Here is a 21,967-nt window from a genome sequence, read left to right as displayed (position 1 = left end):
TCAAGGATGCTTAAAACGAATGGAAGGAGCATATATGGAAAAAGCTTTGCAAAATATGATACAATTTGTAAAATATGAAGTTGTTACTGTTCTAAAGTACAATGAACAAAATATTTGAAATCATAAAATGAGCCATGTATAATGATTGCCAAGATGGAACATGTCTACTAGCCATTCCCTGGGGACAGTTAGTGGTGTTAATAGAATTCTTTTTTGTTTATTCATTCATTCATTCATTCATTCATGTCTAACCAAATAAAAATGGACATTAGCTTCTACCAATGTTTGTTATCAGGCTTACCCTGTGGGTTTTTTTTAACCAAGTAGCTAAGGAAGTTGGAAAAAGATTAACAAAAAATCCTAGAGCCCTGTCTCTAAAATCCGGACTAATTTCCCCGTGAGTAGAGAATTGCCATTACAGGTTATTTCTAGGCAATAGTCCCGAAGCTTTATACACGATGACTTGTCCAGACAGACAAGGGAGCAGCTATGTACAAGAAGTTGGATTCAGAATCAAGTCTTTGGTTATTAGAGGACAGGGATTTGAGGCTGTCACGCAGGCTGTTTCTTAAGGACTGACATCTGGAGTCAGGGTGATAAGACATGTATGAATGGACATTGAACCCATTGTCCATCCTTGAGACCCAACGACGTCTGTCTTGGTCCTTCCTCTCTAAGAGAAGGGAAACCAAGAGAGAAGGCAAGAGAGCTCTTCTTCCTAGCCATACACTACAATACTGGAAGCATCGCTGCTCTGAGGGCTCCATGGCATCAGCTGTGGCAGGAGAGGTCATTGTTGGACATGATGCAACCAAAGGACAGAAGCACAGAAGAAGGAGTAGAAGATGCTGTGTGTATTCGAATCACTTACTCATGAAAGATGCTCATAGAAAGAAAGATTTGGTGCTGACAAAATCTCCTCCTCAAACACAAACTACTGTTTCCCTAAACACAAGTTACATATAGCACAGGTCTGAACTAGTTCAATATTGGGACTTTATTTAAAGTCTTCATTGCCAATTTATTTCTGTACCTTTTAATTGCATGTCAAAAGCCAGGGTATGTTTTGTAGATTAGCTCATTTCAAAGTATCACCTTTTTAAAGACTTTTTAGAAAAAAAGTTAATTTAAAATTGTACAATTTAGACATTTTCTATCCTCGGTTGGCTATAAAATTCAAATCAAGTAACTTGCACAGATGCATCAATATTTTAAAAGCCACCACTCTTATACATGCAAAAAGGCTTACAATCTTCAATAATCTGTACTGCAACATGCATTCATTATATATGAGCCTTCAAAGGAGAAACTTGCATTGTTCAGAATGTTAAGTGCTACTCAATGGTGGTGTTGGACTGGTTAAATACCCACAGATTTGCTTTGTAAAACAATCACTATAGGACTATAGCAGATTAGCCCTGAAGATTATCATAACTTTTGTCTTTAATGATCTCAAGCAAAAGAAAGAAATTTCTCTCATGTGACTTTTTTTGTGGTTATATCTGTAACAGTATATTTTTGTAATTTGACCCTGATGTTGGAATGCTCATTAATTCTTGGAGGAACTGACTCATCGTTTGTGGCTGGATTTAAATGTCACCTCCTCTGTGAACTAGTCCCTAATAATTGGAGCAAGATTAATTGCTCCCATGGAACTTGGTACATGACTCTATGATAGCACTATTGTCACATAGTTTCTCAGCTATTCATGTGTTTGTTTATTCAATACATTACAAACTCCTTGGGGGACAGGGTAGTTGGTGGCAGAGGCATTTAATAGATGTTGTGGAATTAAGGAGTGTATCTATCATGAGTAGATACTACACTAAATATAGATGAATTTGTACACTTGGAAAAACAAATGGGAAAGATATTCAAGGGACTGTTGCCATCCAGATCTATAGAGTAAAAAAAGAAAAATCTGGAATGTTATTTTCTTAAAATCTCCTTTTCTTAAAAAGATTCAAGGAAGTTTCTCTGGGCTCTGTGTCTTATCTGGTGATCAGCACTTTAGTGATGGTACCAAAAAACCAGAGAACCACCAGAAAACCAGAAGTGGTGCTGTGGCACAAGTGGTAGAGCACTCACCTTGAGCTGAAGTACCCAAGCCCAGAGTTCAAGCCATGATCATCATCATCAACAACAACAACAAAATATTTCAGACTGATTTCATTTTGACTCAGTCTTTGAATTTTATTTATTTTATTTTCATTTATTTTTTTGGTCTTGGGGCTTGAGCTCTGGGCCTGGGCACTATCCCTGAGCTTGAAGCTCAAGGCGAGCTCTCTACTACTTGAGCCACAGCACCACTTCGGTTTTCTGGTGGTTAATTGGAGATAAGAGTCTCATAGCCTTTCCTGCCCAGGCTGGCTTTGAACCATGAGCCTCAAATCTCAGCCTCCTGAGTAGCTAGGATTACAGACATGAATCACCAGCACCTGGCTTTTATTAAGTTTTTAAAGAGAGGAGTGCTGTGATTCCCCACCCCCATTTGGTAGACTATAATTATCTTCAGAATTTGGTCTACGATTTTCCTAAAGATATTTTTCAGTAGATCACTATTTTGCAATATCTTTAACCATTAACTGAGTAATATGAGAAAAAAATAAATACAGACTGGATTTTTTTTCTTGTTTTCAGACTGCATGAGATAAAGGCCTGAGCCAAAGAGAGAGAGAGAGAGAGCAAGAGAGAGAGAGAGAACAAGAGAGCGAGAGAGAGAGAAAAAGAGAAATGTTTGTGTGTGTAAAAACAAGTACACATCTTGAATTTGATCCTGAGTTATTCCCTAAGTATAAATAAGACATTTTGAAAGGCACATTAACTTTCTCAGGTCACTAGGGTATTCATTAGGATGCTGGACTATAAATAGCTCTCTAGAGAAGCAGCAGAAATTATGTGCTATTCCTCCCGCTCCCCTGCTCCAGGCTTAGAGTACTGGAGAACAACATTGACTTGCAAGGTTTTGGCTCCTGGTGTGTTGATATTGTTTATAAGGTCAAATTTTGGTTTGTTCTTTTGAGATGAAAAATAAAAAGTCACACAAGGGCATCTCATGAATATTTTGTTTCTCAGGGAAAATGATTTTGCATGGAATTTACCTAGCACACCACATAAAAATTCTTAGCACAGCATATTGAGCATAGAGTAAAAATGTATTTCCCTTGAGTGGCTTAAATGTCATCATGTTTGGTTCAAAGTAGGAAATACCTCATTTTGCAAATAATCTTGCCAGTGCTTCTGTGCTATGGTCTCATATAAACATAAATAACAGAGTCATCTACATAGAAAGGGATAATTGAGTAGTTACCCAGCGAATTTAAACAGAGTCAGTTACAAGAGCTAATACAGAAAACCTTTATTTCGTTGTATCTTTTAGAATGAGATAAAGAATATAGAAAACTGTGCTATTTCCATCTTTTTAAAAAAAATTAGCATCAATTAAATGTTGTGCAAGAAGGTGTCATTTAACACATTCATTTATACATAGGACACATATTGAGCAGTGTTATCGCCTTCATCTACTCTCTCCTTTCTTCTCTCCCATCTCAAACTAGTCTCAGCAAGCATCATTGCTCCATTTTCACACATGTACATGAAGTATTTTGACCAGCCTGATCCAGGGACTCATGCCTATAATCTTAGCTACTCAGAAAGCTGAGATCCAGAAGATTATGGTTCAAAAGCAACCTGGGCAGTAAATCCTGAGAGACTCCAAAATAGCCAGCAAAAAACCTACAGTGGAAGTGTTTCAAGTGGCAGGATGCCGGCCTGAGCAAACAAACTGAGGAAGTTTAAGGAATGTCAAATAAATAACAATGTATTCTGGCTGTGTTTATCCCCCATCACACTCTTATCTATGCCAGATAGGATGTGTTTCAACTTTCTAATATTCATTTTATTCAAAAGGGTTTTATCATTGTATCTCATACATGCATATGTTGTGTTTTAATCAGGTTGACAATCATGTATGTGTTTACATATATATCTTTTCTAGAGTCCACATATGAAAGAAAATATGTGACCTTTGTCCTTCTGAACCTCAATAGGATGGTTTCCAGATTCATCTGTTTCCCTGCAAATGACATAATTTCATTTTTCTTTATGTATATGTATATGTGTTCCTCTATTATATCCTAACTTAACAGATAAATGCCCGAGAGTGGTATCTCTGGATCATAGAGTAGTTCTATTTTTAGTTTTTTGACAACCTCCTTTTCCATGGTGGTTGCACTAGTTTGCAGTCTCACTAGCAGTGTATAAGGATTCCTTTGTTCTCACATCCCTACCAGGGTTCATTGCTTTGTTTTCTTCATGATTGCCCTTCTGACTAGAGTGAGATAGAATCTCACTATCATTTTGATTTGCATTTCTTTTCTTTCTTTTTATGGCAGTTGTAGAGCTGGAACTCAGAGCTGGGCACTGTCCCTGAGCTTTTTTGCTGAAGGTTAGCCCTCTACTACAGCTCCACTTCCAATTTTCTGGTGGTTAATTGGAGACAGGGGACTCACAATGACTTTTCTGCCTAGGCTGACTTTGAACTGCAATCCTCAGATTTCAGCCTCCTGAGTAACTAGGATCATAGGCTTGAGCCACTGGTTCTGGGCTTAATCTACATTTTTTTTTTAGGCCCAGGAATGTTGAGCATTTCTTCAGGTATTTATTGGTTTTTGGTAGTTCTTTTTTTGAGAAGTGACTGTTCATCTGCCCATTTATTGAACATTATTGATTCTTTGGAGGTTGAGTTTTCAAGCTCCCTGTAAATTCTGATTAATAACTATTTCTTGTCAGACGAGTAATATGCAAAGATTCTACTCCCCCTGCACCCTGAATTCTATGTAGGGAGAATTTCTTTTCAGCCTAGTGAATGTCTTTTCCTGTGCAGATTTGTTTTTAGCTTGATTAAATCTCATTTGTCAATTCTAGCTACTATTTGCTAAGCTACTGGAGTTCTAGTCAGGAACTTACTGTCTTTGCCAATAAGTTCTATTTCCTTTCTTTCCTATAGTAGCTTCACAGTTTCAGGTCTTACATTAAAATCCTTGTACCACTTTTGATATTAGTACAGGGCAAGAGTTAGGGATCTAGTTTTGGTCTTCTGCATGCAGACAGTGCACACATTCAGTTTGTCACCACCATTTGTTGAAAAGGCTGTCATTTCTCCAAAGTACAGTTTGGGCTCCTTTGTCAAAAATCAGGTGGTTGCAGGTGCACAAATTCATTTCTGGGTCTTCTATTCCTTTGGTTTTTGGATTTGGTATGTGTGTGTGTGTGTGTGTGTGTGTGTGTGTGTGTGTGTGTGTGTGTGTGTGTGTGTGTGTGTGTGTGTGTGTGTGTGTGTATTCTGTACTATTTTTGTTACTATGGTTCCATACTATAATTAGAAGTCTGATATTGTGATACCTCCAGCTTCGGCTATTTAGGGTCTTTAATAATTCCATATGAATTTTAGGATTGGTTTTTCTATCTCCATGAAGAGTGACATTGGAATTTGTACGGGTATTGCAGTGGATTTGTAGGTTGCTTTCGGCAATATGGCCATTTACACTATACTAATTTTGCTAGTCTATGGGCATGGAGGTCTTTCCATCTTCTGGTATGTTCTTCAGTTTCTTTTTTACAAGAGTTTATAGTTTTCATTGTAGAGGGCTTTCACTTCTTGGTTAGGTTTATTTATTTTATTTTTAATAAGTTTTTATTGTGAAAATACTGTACAGAGGGGTTATAATCACATGAATAAGGTAATGAGTACATTTCTTTTTTTTAATTTATTTTTTTATTTTTATTTTATTTTATTTGTGAACATACTGTACAGAGGGGTTACAATTACATGGGCAGGATAATGCATACATTTCTTACCAAGCATTGCAGCCTCCTCCTTTGTTTATCATTCACATCCCTTTCCAGCCTCCCGCCTCCCCTCCCAGTCCCAATCCTTCCCCCCCCCCCCCCCGCACAGATATTGTAAAGTTCGTTATGGACATGACAACTTGTACTTCTCATTGTTGCAACAGGTCCACCTGAATCCTTAAACGACTTATTTTTCCCCATCTCCTCCACAAGTTATATTGACATCAAATATAGTGAAAGCAGGGGTTATACTGTGGGGGAGGGACATACAAAGCAACAAAGAAATAATCTTATGAATGCATTAGAAACACATGCATGAAAGAAAAAAACATTAAAATACATATCTAAGGGTTCATTTTCCTAACATCACATTATCTGACCTTTTCTGCTTGACTCATACATATACTAGATATTGCAAATAAGGGAAACCATGGGGCCTATGTTTCTTTGGGCCTGGCTTACTTCACTTAATATAATTTTTTCCAAGTCTTTCCATTTCCTAACAAATGGGGCAATGTCATTCTTTCTGATGGAGGCATAGAATTCCATTGTGTATATATACCACATTTTCTTGATCCATTCATCTACTGAGGGGCATCTGGGTTGGTTCCAGATCTTAGCTATGGTGAATAATGCTGCAATAAACATAGTTGTGCTGGTAGCTTTAGTGTGGTCTTGTTTGTGATCATTTGAGTAAATGCCCAAAAGTGGGATTGCTGGGTCATAGGGGATTTCTATGTGGAGTCTTTTGAGGAACCTCCATACTGCTTTCCAAAGTGGTTGAACAAGTTTACATTCCCACCAACAATGAAGTAAGGCTCCCTTCTGTCCACATCCCCTCCAGCATCTGTTGTTGTTAGAGTTCTTGATTTTTGCCATTCTAACTGGAGTGAGGTGGTATCTCAATGTTGTTTTGATTTCCATTTCTTTTATGGCTAGGGAGGTTGAGCATTTCTTCATGTGTCTATTGGTCATCCTTCTTTCTTCTTCAGAGAAGTTTCTCTTTAAGTCTTTAGCCCACTTGTTTATTGGGCAGTTGTTTCTTTGAGGATTTGTTGTTGGGGGATTTAATTTTTTGAGTTCCAAGTACATTTTAGATATGAGACCCTTGTCCGTTGTATGGCTAGTAAAGATCTTTTCCCAATCCGTGGGCTTTCTATTGATCTTGCTAGCTATGTCCTTTGCCATGCAGAAGCTCTGCAACTTTATGCGATCCCATTTGTCCAACCTTTCTTTGATTTGTTATGTTTCCGGGTCTCTATTCAGAAAATTTCGGCCTGAGCCAAGGAGACCTAGGGTTTCTCCTATTCCATCCTGTAGTGTTTTCAGAGTGTCTGCTTTGACTTCGAGGTCTTTGATCCATTTGGAGTTGATTCTGGTGCAGGGTGATATATAAGGATCTAGCTTTAGTTTTCTACAAGTAGTTAACTAATTTTGCCAGCACCATTTACTGAAGAGGCTGTCTTTGTTCCATTCTATTGTTTTAGCTCCCTTATCGAAGATTAGATGGCTATAGGTCTGTAGGTTCATTTCTGGGTTTTCAATTCTATTCCATTGGTCCTGAGGTCTGTTCTAATGAGTACATTTCTTATCAAGCATTGTTGCCTCCTTTGTTTTTCCCCTACTATCCCTTCCCTCTTATCTCCATTGCCCTCCTTGTCACCCCCTCCCCCTCACTCCTCCCACCCCGCCTAAATTGTAAAGTTTGTTTTTCGACATAGCATCTTGTACATCTCATTGTTGCAATGGGCCCACCTGTATCCCTGTTTATTGTTTTTTCCCTTCCCCTCCACAAATTATACCAACATCAAATACAGTGAAAACAGGGGTTATACCATGGGGGAGGGACATACAAAGCAACAAAAAAATCATGTGGTACTTTATTAATACGTTAGAAGCAATAGCAAGCAAGAAAAAAAAATGCTTGTGTCCTTATCTTGGGATTCATTTTGCTTAACATCATCTTATCTGACCTTTTCTGCTTGTCTCAGACATATACTAGTTATTGAAAATAAGGGAAACCATGGGACCTATGTTTCTTTGGGCCTGGATTACTTTACTTAATGTAATTTTTTCCAAGTCTTTCCGTTTCCTAACAAATGGGGCAATGCCATTCTTTCTGATGGAGGCATAGAATTCCATTTTGTGTGTGTGTGTGTGTGTGTGTGTGTGTGTGTGTGTGTGTACACCACATTTTCTTGATCCATTCATCTACTGAGAGGCATCTGGGTTGGTTACATATCTTAGCTATAGTAAATAATGCTGCAATAAACATAGTTGTGCTGGTAGCTTTAGTGTAGTCTTGTTTATGATCATTTGGGTAAATGCCCAAAAGTGGGATTGCTGGGTCATAGGGGAGCTCTATGTGGAGTCTTTTGAGAAACTTCCATACTACTTTCCAAAGTGGGAACAAGTTTACACTCCCACCAACAATGCACATCCCCTTTCTGTCCACATCCCCTCCAGCATCTGTTGTTAGAGTTCTTGATTGTAGCCATTCTAACTGGAGTGAGGTGGTATCTCAATGTTGTTTTGATTTCCATTTCTTTTATGGCTAGGGAGGTTGAGCATTTCTTCATGTGTCTATTGCCTATCCTTCTTTCCTCTTCAGAGAAGTTTCTTTTTAAGTCTTTAGCCCACTTATTTATTGGGCAGTTGTTTCTTTGAGGATTTGTTGTTGGGGGATTTAATTTTTTGAGTTCCAAGTATATTTTAGATATGAGACCCTTGTCTGTTGTATGGCTATTGACAATCTTCTCTCAATCTGTGGGCTTTCTATTGAGCTTGCTATCTATGTCCTTTGCTATGCAAAAGCTCTGCAACTTCATGCAACCCCATTTGTCCAACCTTTCTTTGATTTGTTGTGTTTCTGGGTCTCTATTAAGAAAATTTTGGCCTGTGCCAAGGAGACCTAGAGTTTCTCCTATTCCATCCTGTAATGTTTTCAGGGTGTATGCTTTGACTCCGAGGTCTTTGATGTTGATTCTGGTGCAGGGTGATATATAAGGATCTAACTTTAGTTTTCTACAGGTGTTTAACCAATTTTGCCAGCGCCATTTACTGAAGAGGCTGTCTTTCTTCCATTCTATTGTTTTAGCTCCTTTATCAAAGATTAGATGGCTATAGGTCTGTGGGTTCATTTCTGGTTTTCAATTCTATTTCATTGGTCCTGAGGTCTGTTCTTGTGTCAGTACCAAGCTGTTTTGATGACTACGGCTTTGTAGTAGAGTTTAAAATTTGGTATTGATATTCATCCAGCACTGTTCTTTCTGTTAAGGATCGTTTTTGCTATTCGGGGTCTTTCATTGTTGGTTAGGTTTATTTTTATACAATTTATACAATTTGTCTTTCTTTCCTCTTTATGTAGTTTTACTATTAAGAAAGCCAGAAAATAACCCAAGAACCATGTGGTGAATACTTGGAGAAGGTAGGCTTGAAGGGAAATGGAAAGCAGAACCTGGAATGGGAAAAGAGAATAGGGAGATGACTGGGGATGGTTTCCCTGGGGAACAGTATTTCAGGTGAGACACGGTAAGGATGAAGAGTCACTGTGAGGAAAGGAGGCGGTTCTCCACAGACACGCAGTAGCTGTAGAAGACCAAGGAATAATGGCCTCACCACAGGGCTTGCAACTAATCTGTCACCATCCTTCCCTTACAAGGCTTTGTCCATTGCCAGGTGGTTGTTTTCTCAACCCTCAACTCAGGTGCTCAGCCCATTATGATACTTAAGAAAAGTTTTTGTTTTTGTAAAAAAAAAGAAAAGAGGCTGGGAAGGTGGCTCAGTGGTAGAGCACTTGCCTTGCATGCCTGAGGCCCTGGGTTCGATTCCTCAGCTCCACATAAGCAGAAAAAAAAAGCCAGAAGTGGCTCTGTGGCTGAAGTGGTAGAGCGCTAGCCTGGAGCTGAAGAGCTGAGGGACAGTGCCCAGGCCCAGAGTTCAGGCCCATGACCGGACCCCCCCCCCCAAAAAAAGCCAGAAAACCAAGTGAGATATAAATGTGTGTGTTCGTGTGTGTGTGTTTGCACGTGCACACACACGTGCATTTGTGTGTGTGTGTGTGTGTGTCTGTGTGTGTAAAATCTTACTTTAGGGACAGGTTGAGAGGAATGGGTGAGAATGTTGAAAGGGCTGACACTGATCAAGATGCATTATATTCATAAACTGCTTTGTTAAGTGGGAACTATTGTACAACTAAAGATTATATTTATTATCTATCTATCTATCTATCTATCTATCTATCTATCTATCTATCTATCTATCTATCTATCTATCTATCTAATCTTACCTCAGTAAAATGAACACTACTGAGAATAATAATAAACATTAATTGAGAAACTAATATATGTCAATTAATTTGAAACAGAATCTCATGATGTAGCTCAGGCTCACTTCAAATACAAGATCTCCCTCCTCAATCTTACAAAATACACTATAAATCTTTGAGGTAATTACATTTCTATTTTTTAAGAGCAGTAAGTAGTTGTTTAAAAATTTGCTCAAGCTGCTTCAATAAGTAGCAGAGCTGGGACTCAAACCCTAAACTCTGACTAGTAAATTAGTGTTCTTCCCCAGTACTGACTTTGACACTGGGACAGCACCTACGCATAGTGATTCTTACCAATGTCAAAATAGCTTTTCTTTTGGGATGCCACTTGTCTCTAATTATTACCTGTAGAATCTTTCTTTGAGCCTTAAGGCTAGATTAAGGCTTTGCTTATGCAGAACAATAAAATAGCCCAGGCTCAAGCTTCTAGAACTGGCAACATTGCTTGGGAAGTCAGTAATTGGATAAGAGTGAGTCACTTTGACTTAAAAAAAAACTAAAGTGAGACAGTTTTTAGTGCTTTGTCTTTTATTAATTCAAATAATTAAGCTATTTGGATTCTGAGTAGAAAGAAATAAATGAAAATGTTATTTTGCGTTTCAAGCTATGTTTAATTGGTCTTCTAGAATGTTTGCCATCAGGTAGCCATGGAGTTGCTGCAGGCTAAAGAGAATGAGAAGTGGGTGTAGGAGCCAAGGTGATATTTTGTCTGGAGAGAGGAATAATAATGTATGAGACTCATTAGTTAGTTTTCAGTCAATCTTTGTTCCTATGTGCACAGAAGGATCTAAAGTTAAATTGAAAGATAATTTATCAGAACTTTTTGTGTGCAAGTTGCTGTCATACTCAGCAGCAGTCAAAAACAGCAAAGAAAGCAGGGTGCCGGTGGCTTACGCCTGTAATCCTAGGTACAGGGGAGGCTGAGACTTTAGGATGGAGGTTTGAAGCCAGCTGGGACAGAAAAGTCCTTGAGACTTTTATCTCTAATTAGCTACTCAAAAAGCTGGAAGTGGAGCTGTGGCTCAAAGTGATAGCATGCTAGCTTTGAACAAAAGAGCTCAGGGATAACAACCAGGCCCTGAGTTCAAGCCACACAACGGACAAAAAAGCAAAAAGCAAAAACAAAAACAAAAAAACAAAAAGCAAAAAGCAAAGAAACTAGGTCTCATCCTAGATAAACTCTTAAGTTACTTTGTTGAACTGTGTGGAAAGCATAGTTATGAACAAAAGAAGCGCAATGCCTGACCTCATGGAATTTAGGCATAAAATGTATCTTCACACAGCATAATTGGAGACTTTTTAACATGTTAATTTTATTTATCATAAAGGTAATGTACAGAGGGGTTACAGTTACATAAGTAAGGCAATGAGTACGTTTCTTGTCCAACAGTGTTCCCCCTCCCTTATTTTCTCCCACTTTCCTTCCCCTCTACTCCCCTTCCTTCGCTGCAAATTGTAAAGTTCATTTCCAACATAGTGTCTTGTGAGTATATCCCTGCTGCATTGGTTCATCCTTTGTCCTTTATCTCTCCATTTTGTTCCCCAAAATCAGATAAACATATATATATATATGAGAAAGGGTACAAGAATAAAAAACAGTGACAACAGGGGATAAAATAAAGGAAAAAAAGAAAAAAAGCCTCACACAGTACATATAAAAAACAAAACCCCCAAACCCTCTTGTTTCCATATCTTGGAGTTCATGTCTATTATCATCATTTTATATGGCCATATGTACGCAGCTATTGAGCTATTGTGCTCCTCTGCTAGTACTATTCTAGACATACACTAATTATCACAAATGAGGGAAACCATGGAGCCTATGCTTCTTTGGGTCTGGCTTACTTCATTTAATATGATATTTTTTCAAGTCTTTCTACTTCCTTATGAATGGGGAAATATTCTTTCTGATGAAGCATAGAATTCATTGTGTGTGTGTGTGTGTGTGTGTGTGTGTGTGTGTGTGTGTGTGTGTGTGTGTGTGTGTGTGTGTGTGTGTGTATCACATTTTCTCCATCCTTTCATCTACTGAGGGGCATATCTTAGCTATGGTGAATAATACTGCAATGAACATAGTTGTGCTGGTAGCTTTACTATGGCCTTGTTTGTGATTATTTGGGTAAATGCCCAAGAGTGGAATTGCTGGACCATAGGGGAGCTATAAGTTTAGTTTTTTGAGGAACTTCCATACTGCTTTCCAGACTGTTAAACCATTTTATATTCCCACCAACCGTGTAGTAACTTTAAAAGTGGAGACTTTTTTGTGTGAGTATGTGCTGGTACTGGGGCTTGAACTCAGGGTTTCCACTCACACTAGCTTTTTTGCTCAAGGCTGGCACTCTACCACTTGAACCATAGCTCCACTTCCAGCCTTTTTTGGTTAAATTGAGACAAGAGTCTCATAGACTTTTCTGCACAGGCTAGCTTCAAACTGTAATCTTCAGATCTCAGCCTCCTGAGGAGCTTGAATCACCAGCACCAAGATAACTATAATGCTCGCTTGCTTGTTTTCTTCTTTCTTTCTTTCTTTCTTTCTTTCTTTCTTTCTTTCTTTCTTTCTTTCTTTCTTTCTTTCTTTCTTTCTTTCTTTCTTTCTTTCTTCCTTTCTTCCTTTCTTCCTTTCTTCCTTTCTTCCTTTCTTTGGTTGTGGGGCTTGAACTCTGGGCTTGTGTGCTGTCCCTGTGCTCTTCAGCTCAAGGAGAGCACTCTACCGCTTGAGCCACAGTGCCATTTCCAGTTTTCTAGTGCTTTATTGGGGATAAGAGTCTCAGGGACTTTACTGCCTGGGCTGACTTTGAACCACGACCCTCAGATCTCAGCCTCCTTAGTAGCTAGGATTACAGGCTTGAGCCACCAGTGCCCAGCTTCTTTCTTTCTTATTATTAAATTATTTTGTGTCAATACTGGGGTTTGAACTCAGGGCCTCATGCTTTTACTTGGCTTTTCCCCTCAACGCTAGCACTCTACCACTTGAGCCACATCTCAAGACTTTTAAGAAGACTTAACAGCTAGAGAAAATTCAGCAATTCATGTGGAGAAAAAATGCCTCTGAAAGAGCTCTGGGGCTAGCCCAGGGTTGCATGTTCAGAGGAACTATGGAAAGACAAGATAAGGAAAAGCAAGAGTAGGGCTTTGATGAAATTTCAAGTAGTTTAAAGTCTGTATTGATGCCTAAGCATTAAAAACTCTGATAAGACTTGAGTACCACAGTGGTTTAATGCAGACTCTCTTTTATTCATTGGTGATTTTAGACAGGTGTTTATGATCTCTAACAGCCAATCACATCTACTTTCTGTGAAGAGGCTTTTATAGTCATTAAAATATCATTGATTTTATTTAGATTAATGTAACACAAAATTAACCATTTCAAAGTGAATATATCAGTAGCACTAACTATATTCATAATGTTGTATAATCATCACCTTAGATTAGTTCTATAACATTTATATTACTACAAAAAGAAAGCTCATACCTATTGAGTAGTTCCTTTCCCTTCCCCTTCCCCTTCCCCTTGCTTCTCTTTTGGGGGTGGGTTGTACCAGGGTTTGAACTTGAACCAAGTTATCAGCACTTTTTTGCTTTAGTTATTTTTTTGGATAGGCTCTTCTTTTTGCCTGAGGCTGGTTTTGAACTGTCATCCTCTATCTACACTTCCATTTAGCTGGGATTATAGGCATGCTGTCTCACCCCATTTCTATTTTTTTTTTTTGGGTCCCATCGTGGGGCCTGAACTCTGGGCCTGGGCGCTGTCCCTCAGCTCTTCAGCTCAAGGCTAGCGCTCTACCACTTGAGCCACAGCGCCACTTCCGGCTTTTTTCTTTTTGCTTATGTGGTGCTGAGGAATCAAACCCAGGGCCTCATGCATGCAAGGCAAGCGCTCTACCACTGAGCCACCTTCCCAGCCCCTCACCCCATTTCTAATGACAAACCTATGTTCCGTCTCTGTGGATTGATTTATGCTCAATATTTAATAGAAATGGCATTATACCATATATAGCCTTTTGTGCCTGGCTTCTTTTGCTGAGCACAACTGTTTTATGATCTTCCATATTGTCACATGTATCCTCCTTTATTGACTAGGTAACACTGCATTATATGGTGTATTACATTTCACATTTATTCATTCATTGTTAGAAACTGAGATTATTTGTTTTAGCTCTTTTGGATAGTGCTACGAGGAGCATATACACATATAAACTTGTTTAAACATCTGGTTTAAAAAAAATTCTACCTTGGCTGGGAAGGTGGCTCAGTGGTAGAGTGCTTGCCTTGCATGTATGAGGCTCTGGGTTTCATTCCTCAGTACCACATAAGCAGAAAAAAGCCAGAAGTGGTGCTTCAGCTCAAGTGGTAGAGTGCTAGCCTTGAGCTGAAGAGGTGAGGGACAGCGCCCAGGCCCAGAGTATAGACCCTACAACTGACAAAAAAAAAATTCTGCCTAGGAGTAGAATCATTAATTCACATGGCAACTCTATAGTTAACATTTCTAGGAAGGCCAAATTATCTCAGTGTAGGTGAACTACTTTTCATTCCCACCAACAATGTAGGAAGATTCAAATTTCTCCACGTCCTTGTCAACAATTTTTTTCTCTTTTATTGGTTCTGGTATTGGGGCTTGAGCTCAGGGCCTAGAGATCTTGCCTAGCTTTTTTACTTCAGGTTAGTACTCTACCACTTCAGCCACAATACTGTCATTTCTGTGGTTTTTGTTTTTGTTTTTGTTTTTCTGGCTAATTAGAGATAAGAGTCTCATGGATTTTTTTTTTTTTTTGGTCAAGACTGGCTTTGAATCTTAGTCATCAGTTCTCAGCTTTGTGAGTAGCTAGAATTATAGGCATGAGCCATAGGGGCCCAGATTCCTTGTCTTTTTGATGCTAGCCATTCCAGGGAAGGTAAAATATTTCCCCCATCATGATTGTGATTTATGTTTCTCATGATCAGTGGGCTTGTTGATTATTTTGATGTGTTCTCTGAAATAAACCTGTTAAGTCCTTGGCCACTTTTTAAATTGGGCTTTTTGTCTTACTTTACCATTATAATATTTAACCCATGTCATTTACTTATGTTATGTTAAACTGCCTAGTGAGCACACACAGTCATCTTAGTAATGGGCACATTGGTGAGATGTGAGTGATGAGAAGAAAAATTAGAGAGCATAGGAGGAGAAACTTAGGGTGTGCCTGAAAGGTGTAACTTCATCAAAGGAGGAAGTAACAATTTTGTCATAAAAACCCATTCCTAGAAACATACCTCATTTATTTATTCTCACTGTCCATGCCTAAATCAATAACAAAGGCCTTTTACTTATTTTTTTTTTCTGTTGTAGGAATGGAACCTAGGTCATTGTGCATGTTAATGAAGTGCTTTACTACTGAGCTACAAGCCCTGACCAAGGGCTTGAGTTTTTGAGTACGTGGAACATAGATTATCCAATGGAACTTCATTGCATGCCAATAGATAGTGTTATTCTCATTTCACAGATTAGAAGAATTCAAGTTTGAAGGAGATTAAGTAACTGGTTAGCAATCACTGTTGGGAGGAGGCTAAGGATAGGCCCCTTCCTCACACCCTGGCTTGCTTGTTTATTTTGCCATATTGCTGAAGTCCTTTCCTTAACCCCAAGCTTTCTTCCCTTCGTCAGTGTTAACTTCCGCCTCCTCCTCAATGCTGGCACCAGTGGGTTTTTAGTTTTCTGAAATGCAAATCTGATCACACACATGCCTGCTTGAAGTCTTTTAATGATGTGTCATCCTTCAGGATCCCATGTCTTTCCTTTTGAGTTGTCATCTTTTGCTTCTCTCATTTGTGCTCTACTTTACAGCTGTGTCAGATGACTTTCAGTTTCTGGAATCTGTCAAGCTGTTTCATAACCTTGTGCTCACAATATAAAGTTCCCTCTGCCAAGAATGTATTAAAGTCTCTCCTCCTTTCCCCAACCTTCCTGCATGCTGTAAATTGCACAGATATTGGCAAATGAGGCCATCAGGGGAAAGAAAGAGAGGAAACTGTCATTATTTACATACTTCACCTTGACTGTCTGGAATGTCCAAAGGAATCAATTGAAAAATTAATGAGACTTCTTAGTAGTCAGATGTAAGATTAAAATAATAAAAAAGCAGTAGTCTCCAAATTGTCAGTAGTAGCCAATTAGAAAAAGTAATGGGAAAAGAATCTTATCATCATAGCATTAAAAATAAGCCACTAGACACAAACTTGAAAAATATACATATCAATATTTTAAACTTTCTAAAGTGTTACTGTAAAGATAGGAAGAGGACACTGCATCCAAGAATAGGTATTCTCTGTGTGTGTATGGAAAGTTCGTTTAATTTAACACAGTAATGAGCCTAAGGGTTGGCCGCTGGAGTTTGAGATCTATCTCTACCAAGTTTCCCTGTGACACCTCAGGAAAGTTGCATCACGCTGCTAATGCTTCAGCTTCCTTGTTTGTAAAACGGGGATATTATAACTGATTTATGTATCAACTATGGAAATTAAATAATATACATTTAGAACACTTAGTCCAGTACCAGACACATTAAATAATAAGTTGTGTATTCCAGTAAAAGATCTTTAAGCTAATCAGTGCATTTTATACAATGCCATTTGAACATTTATATCTGTGTGCAGTTTTATGGAGAGTTCATCTTTAGAAGGAGCTATTTTTTTCTTCACAAGCTTGGAGTCCTGTGTGTTCTGAGTTGTGGGTATTTCCATAAGAGGTGATTTACTTTTGGTTTTGGTTTTACTTGCTGTTGTGCTGGTGGATGTGTGCTCTCTTCTTTATCATCCTTTGATTAGACAGTGACAGGTTTACAATAAAAATACTTCTATTTTAGTCAAAATATAGAACTTTACTAGTACCCCCAAATTTCCCCTTTATCCCATGATCCTGGACAGTTTTTGGATGTTATATAAATAACATAGATTTATATATTTATGTTATATAAATAACATATATTTGTTTCTGGCTTCCTTTTCTTAAACATTCTGTTTATGATATTCCATCAAATTCTATATGTAACTGTACTTCTGCTGTTTTTACATATATATTTATAATTACTTTTACAGTTGTACATTTGCATGATTAGGAATACTACTAATAATGTTGCTACAATCTTGTACATGTCTTGGTGCATGTGAGTGTGGATTTTTGTTGAGAAGTAGAGTATTTCTCTTAGTAAGGAGTGTATGAGATTTCCAGTTACTCTATGTCCATGACTATATTGTCAATCTCATTAATTTTAGATTAAGTGTCTAATATTATTGCATTGTGATTTTACTTTGCCTTTCCCTGTTGAAATAAAACAGTTTTCAAGTAATTTTTCAACCATCTTGTATCCTTTCTTGTGTATCCTTTAAAGCCTTCTATCCAGTTTTTAATGATCATGTTATCTGCTTCTTTCTTTAATATATAGAAGTCACTTATGTATTCTAGTATGAATTCTTTGCCTTGTGTAATGACTACAAATCTCTTCTCCCAATTTGTTGTCTGTGCTTCCTTATTGTCTTAATGGCATTCTGTGATGCACAAAAAAGCTAAATTTCAATAATGTCAAATTCATCAGGTGTTTCCTTTTATAGATAATAGTATTGTGAGTAGTTTCAGATTTGAGCCACATTTTGAAATATGGGCACTGGGACTTTAAGATATGAATTTGTGGAGGATATTATTTTAGCTCCTAACACAGTATTGTTAGTACAATTGGTATTCTAAAAGTTAGTATAGAAATTCTAATTGATAAATGGTTAAACTATTTGCCCATTTGGTAGCCTGATTCTGGTTGTTGTTGTTGTTGTTTTGTTGGTTGTTGGACTTGAACTCTGGGCCTGGGTGCTGTCCTCCAGCTCTTCAGCTCAAGGCTAGCACTCAACCACTTGAGCCACAGAGCCACTTCTGGTTTTCTGGTGGTTTATTGGAGAGGAGTGTCACGGACTTTCATGCCCAGGCTGGCTTTGAACCATGATCCTCAGATCTCAGCCTCCTGAGTAGCTAGGATTACAGGCCATGAGCCACCAGCTTCCAGCCCACAAATTATTTTTTTTAAAGGAACATTTACCCATAAGACTAAGAGAAACATTTCATTTCACTTAAATAAAAGGTTAGAAGTTTTTGATATTCCAGCTTCACAGGAAATACGTTATGTACATACTCATTAGAACTTAATTAATTTATTTAGAAAAGAATTCAGTTGTATTTAAATTCCTAATCAGTGATTCCTAGTGGAAATCCTTCTTGCTTCTACTCTGCAATCAGATGTTTGATCCACCCCTCAGTTCCTTTGAGAGATTTCTAAAATAGAGTGGCTGTTTGTTCAAATGTACCACTTTTGTCTATCAATGAGTAATTATAAATGAACATTTCAGTCTAGGAAGTAGAGTTCTTCCATCCTTAGGAAAAAAATGAATATCACTGGATTTTACATATGTTTCCTTTTTGATATACCAACCACAGAATTTGTTTATGACTATCTTTAGAATGAACAGGAAGCCTATGACGAAATGGAGGGGTGGCTAGTTTTAAACTGTTACAAAACTCATGAGAAACATATTCCAAATTATCTAGTGATTTTTAAAAAGTCTACTTTAAAAACATGAGAATGTCAGGGGCTAGTCACGCCAGTAATCCTAGCTGCTCAGGAGGATCAAAGCCAGCTGGGGCAGGAAACTCCATAAGACTCTTATCTCCAATTAACTAGCAAAAAGCCAGAAATGGAACTGTGGGTCCACGTGGAAGGGTATTGGCCAGCCATGAGCAAAAAAGCCAAACAAGACTGAGAGCTACTGCATTCAAGTCCCAGTACCAACACACACACACACACACACACACACACACACACACACACACACACACACACGAGAATGGTGTAAATGTTGGGTTTTCGTCTTGGTAGCAGGGAAGGGCATTGCCGTGCCCACTTCACTTTTGGCTCTGTGAAAGTTGCTCATTATAGGTCAGAAGAATATGTGGGTGGGACCAGTGCTTCAGTCTCTGGCTGTGGAAAAATTGTTTATCTAAGAAACAAACTTGTTTATATGAAGGTCAAAATAGAAATACCAACTTCTTGTCAATACTCTGACCTTATTCTTATCCTCACAGATAACTTTTTTTTTTTTTTTTAAGGTGGTTTTTTGAAGAATCCAGGTATTAGACAACACAGATAAATGTTCCATTTGTGTTTTCAAATATTCACATCAACCTTTAAGGGGTACCAAGTACCCCTCATGCCTCTTATTCCTTTAAATTTCACATCTGCAGGACAAGGTTTTCTCATCACTTAGCATAGGTTAGGTTATGCTGCTTCAATAACAACCCATCAAAGCCTAAAATCACTTGGTATTGGTTTGTGAATTGCTAGTACATAGTGACAAACCATTAGCAGAAGCAGAAAAAATATTCCTTTTTCCTATGATCTGGGGTATAATGCTTGACATGATGGTTGTTCCAACTGGTCTCCCCAGAGAAAGATGAATAGAATAGATGAATAGAATATTCTCAAAAGGCTGAGAGCTGAGGATCACAGTTCAAAGCCAGACTGGATATAAAAGTCCTTGTGAGACTCTTATCTTCAATTAACCACTCAAAACCTCTAAGTGGCCCTGTGGCTTAAAGTGGTAGAGTGTTGGCCTTGAGTAAAACAGCTCAGGGACAGCATTTAGGCCCTGAGTTCAAGCCCCAGATTGACCCCCCCAAAAAAGATTTTTTCATTGTAATACCTCTGGTATAGTTTTATAGATGAACAGACAAGCCTATGTAGTTTAGTTAGCTGGCTCCAGACTAGTCAAGGGCCAGGTACACAACTTTGCTCTCGAACACATCAGATTTAGTCTCCATATATGTTTTTCATGTCTAGAAGAACATGATAAGATTGATTTGTGTGTGTGTGTGTGTGTGTGTGTGTATGTGTCTGAGTGTGTGTGTATGTGTGTGTCCACTACTGAATCCAATTCTATTCTGTTTAAAATGAACTTGCAAAGAGAATGACATAGTACTTTTGGGAGAAGAATTAGCACTGCGGATAACATGCCTGACCACTTTAGTTTGCTTGGGACTAGGATTTCCTAGTCACAGGCCACAGGATGCTAAGTGATAGAATGTAGAAAGCCCCAGATAACTGGGGATGTATTGGCCACTCTAATTGCTAGGATGCTCTCTCCAAGTAATATTTAAAAATTATGCAGCTTAGATTTGCATTGCACTATGGAGCTCCTTTCCATCATAATATTTATCACATTGTGTTGTAAATGACTGAGGCTGTTCAATGTCTGTCTACACATAAAACCCTTAACTCCGGAGACCAAGGACTATTTCATTTTGCATTCCTAATACCTTGTATGGTGCCTGCCACTTCAAAAGAGCACAGTAAGTATTTATTGAACAGATAAATGAATGCTGGTCTCTGTTGTTTCTTTTCATTACAAAAAGTAATGTCATTGGATTGACTTTTTCTCCTTTGAGGATATGATTGGTTTTGTTCTCCTGTGAGGCTTTCCCCCACTTTCCTTGTAGTAGTAGTTCTACCTAGATAAGAATTTAACCATAAAGAAAGGTAGAAAATCTTCCTTAAAGGAAGAAATCTTTCTTGACAGCAGCTACAAGTTTGTAATAAAGCTTTCAGCATGACCCATGGTTTAAAATTATATAAACTCAGCAGTGGCTTTCTGCACAAACTGATTCCTTATTAGACAGACTGAAAAATTGAATCGCCTTGTTTGGCATTTGTTTAAAGACAGGTCATGGGACCAATAGTGGGTATTTCAGGCTGTGGTAACATATGTTATAAATTTTGTTTCACTGTTTCTGGTAACTGGGATTATTGCGACTGAAGACCCAAGCTTCCCACTTGGGAATGCACATGTCCTCCAAAACCAGAGGCAGGAAGAAAAGCTCCATGGGCATGCCTTACCAATGGACTGCATTCATGCCCAGTTAAGGATAGCAGATGGGCTGGGAATCTTATTTCAGAGAATCAGGGCCAGATCTCCTCTAGCTGAACATTTTTATAACAGCCTAAGAGAGGTGCTGAGAAAGAGCTTGTGGTTCTTGACTCAAGTCACAGACTAACTCTTCCCACATCTTTGTTTTCATTAATCATCTTTTTAAAATGACTAAACTTTCTTGAAAAGTGATTTAGATTCTATAAGGAGACCCCAAGGAACTGTGGGAAGATCACTGGACTATTAATTTGAAAACCTTAGTTTTCCTCGTGTATAAAAGGAGCTTCATTATGCTTACCTTTCTTACCTTACAAAGATAGTTTATGGAGGTGATTAATCACAGGTGATTAAGTGAAAGTAGTTTGAAGATTATAAAATATAGACTAAATTAAAAACATGTATCTTCTCTATCTCTATTAATTCACACAATTCTTCCCAGCCCATAGCAAAACTTGCCTAAGCTTGGCTACTACTTTATGTTTTTTTATTTATCTCAATTGTTTCTTCATCACAGGAAGAGAATGCACATTTGTCATTCACCTTACATGCCCACTGTCCTTATGATAGACTTGAGACACAAATACTATCATTTTGTGTACAGGTATTAGCTCAGAGTGGTCCAATGGCTTGTCTAAAGTCATACAGCTAGGTCATAGGTTTAATCAAAGAGTGCCTATCTGATGGCCCAAGTATTTTCAATCCAACACACTACTTTTCAAGTTTTAAAGGGTTCTCTTTGTGTGTGTGTGTTCTTTTACTGGAATACCAATTCACCTTTGGTTTGGTCACACACTTGTAGAGTTTGATTATATGTATCATTTTTTGTCACTTTAGACAGATATCCTACCCCTA

At 38.2% G+C, this 21,967-nt stretch overlaps 1 protein-coding gene across 1 annotated transcript in view; it reads left to right on the top strand.

The window, feature by feature from the left end:
• Positions 1-20,521: 20,521 nt before the first annotated feature.
• Positions 20,522-21,967, top strand: part of Mdm1 (Mdm1 nuclear protein) — a 132,464-nt gene continuing 131,018 nt past the window's right edge. Inside the window, exon 1 of the mRNA XM_069988324.1 lies at positions 20,522-20,540. The gene's annotated coding sequence lies outside the window, so the exon portion shown is untranslated. The remainder of the gene's footprint in view (positions 20,541-21,967) is intronic.

Source organism: Dipodomys merriami, unplaced genomic scaffold, assembly GCF_024711535.1.
Source record: "Dipodomys merriami isolate MVZ:Mamm:240054 unplaced genomic scaffold, mDipMer1.0.p SCAF_10, whole genome shotgun sequence".
Taxonomy (NCBI): Eukaryota; Metazoa; Chordata; class Mammalia; order Rodentia; family Heteromyidae; genus Dipodomys; species Dipodomys merriami.
The sequence above is the reverse complement of the archived record's forward strand: the minus strand, read 5'-3'. Positions and strand labels throughout refer to the sequence as shown.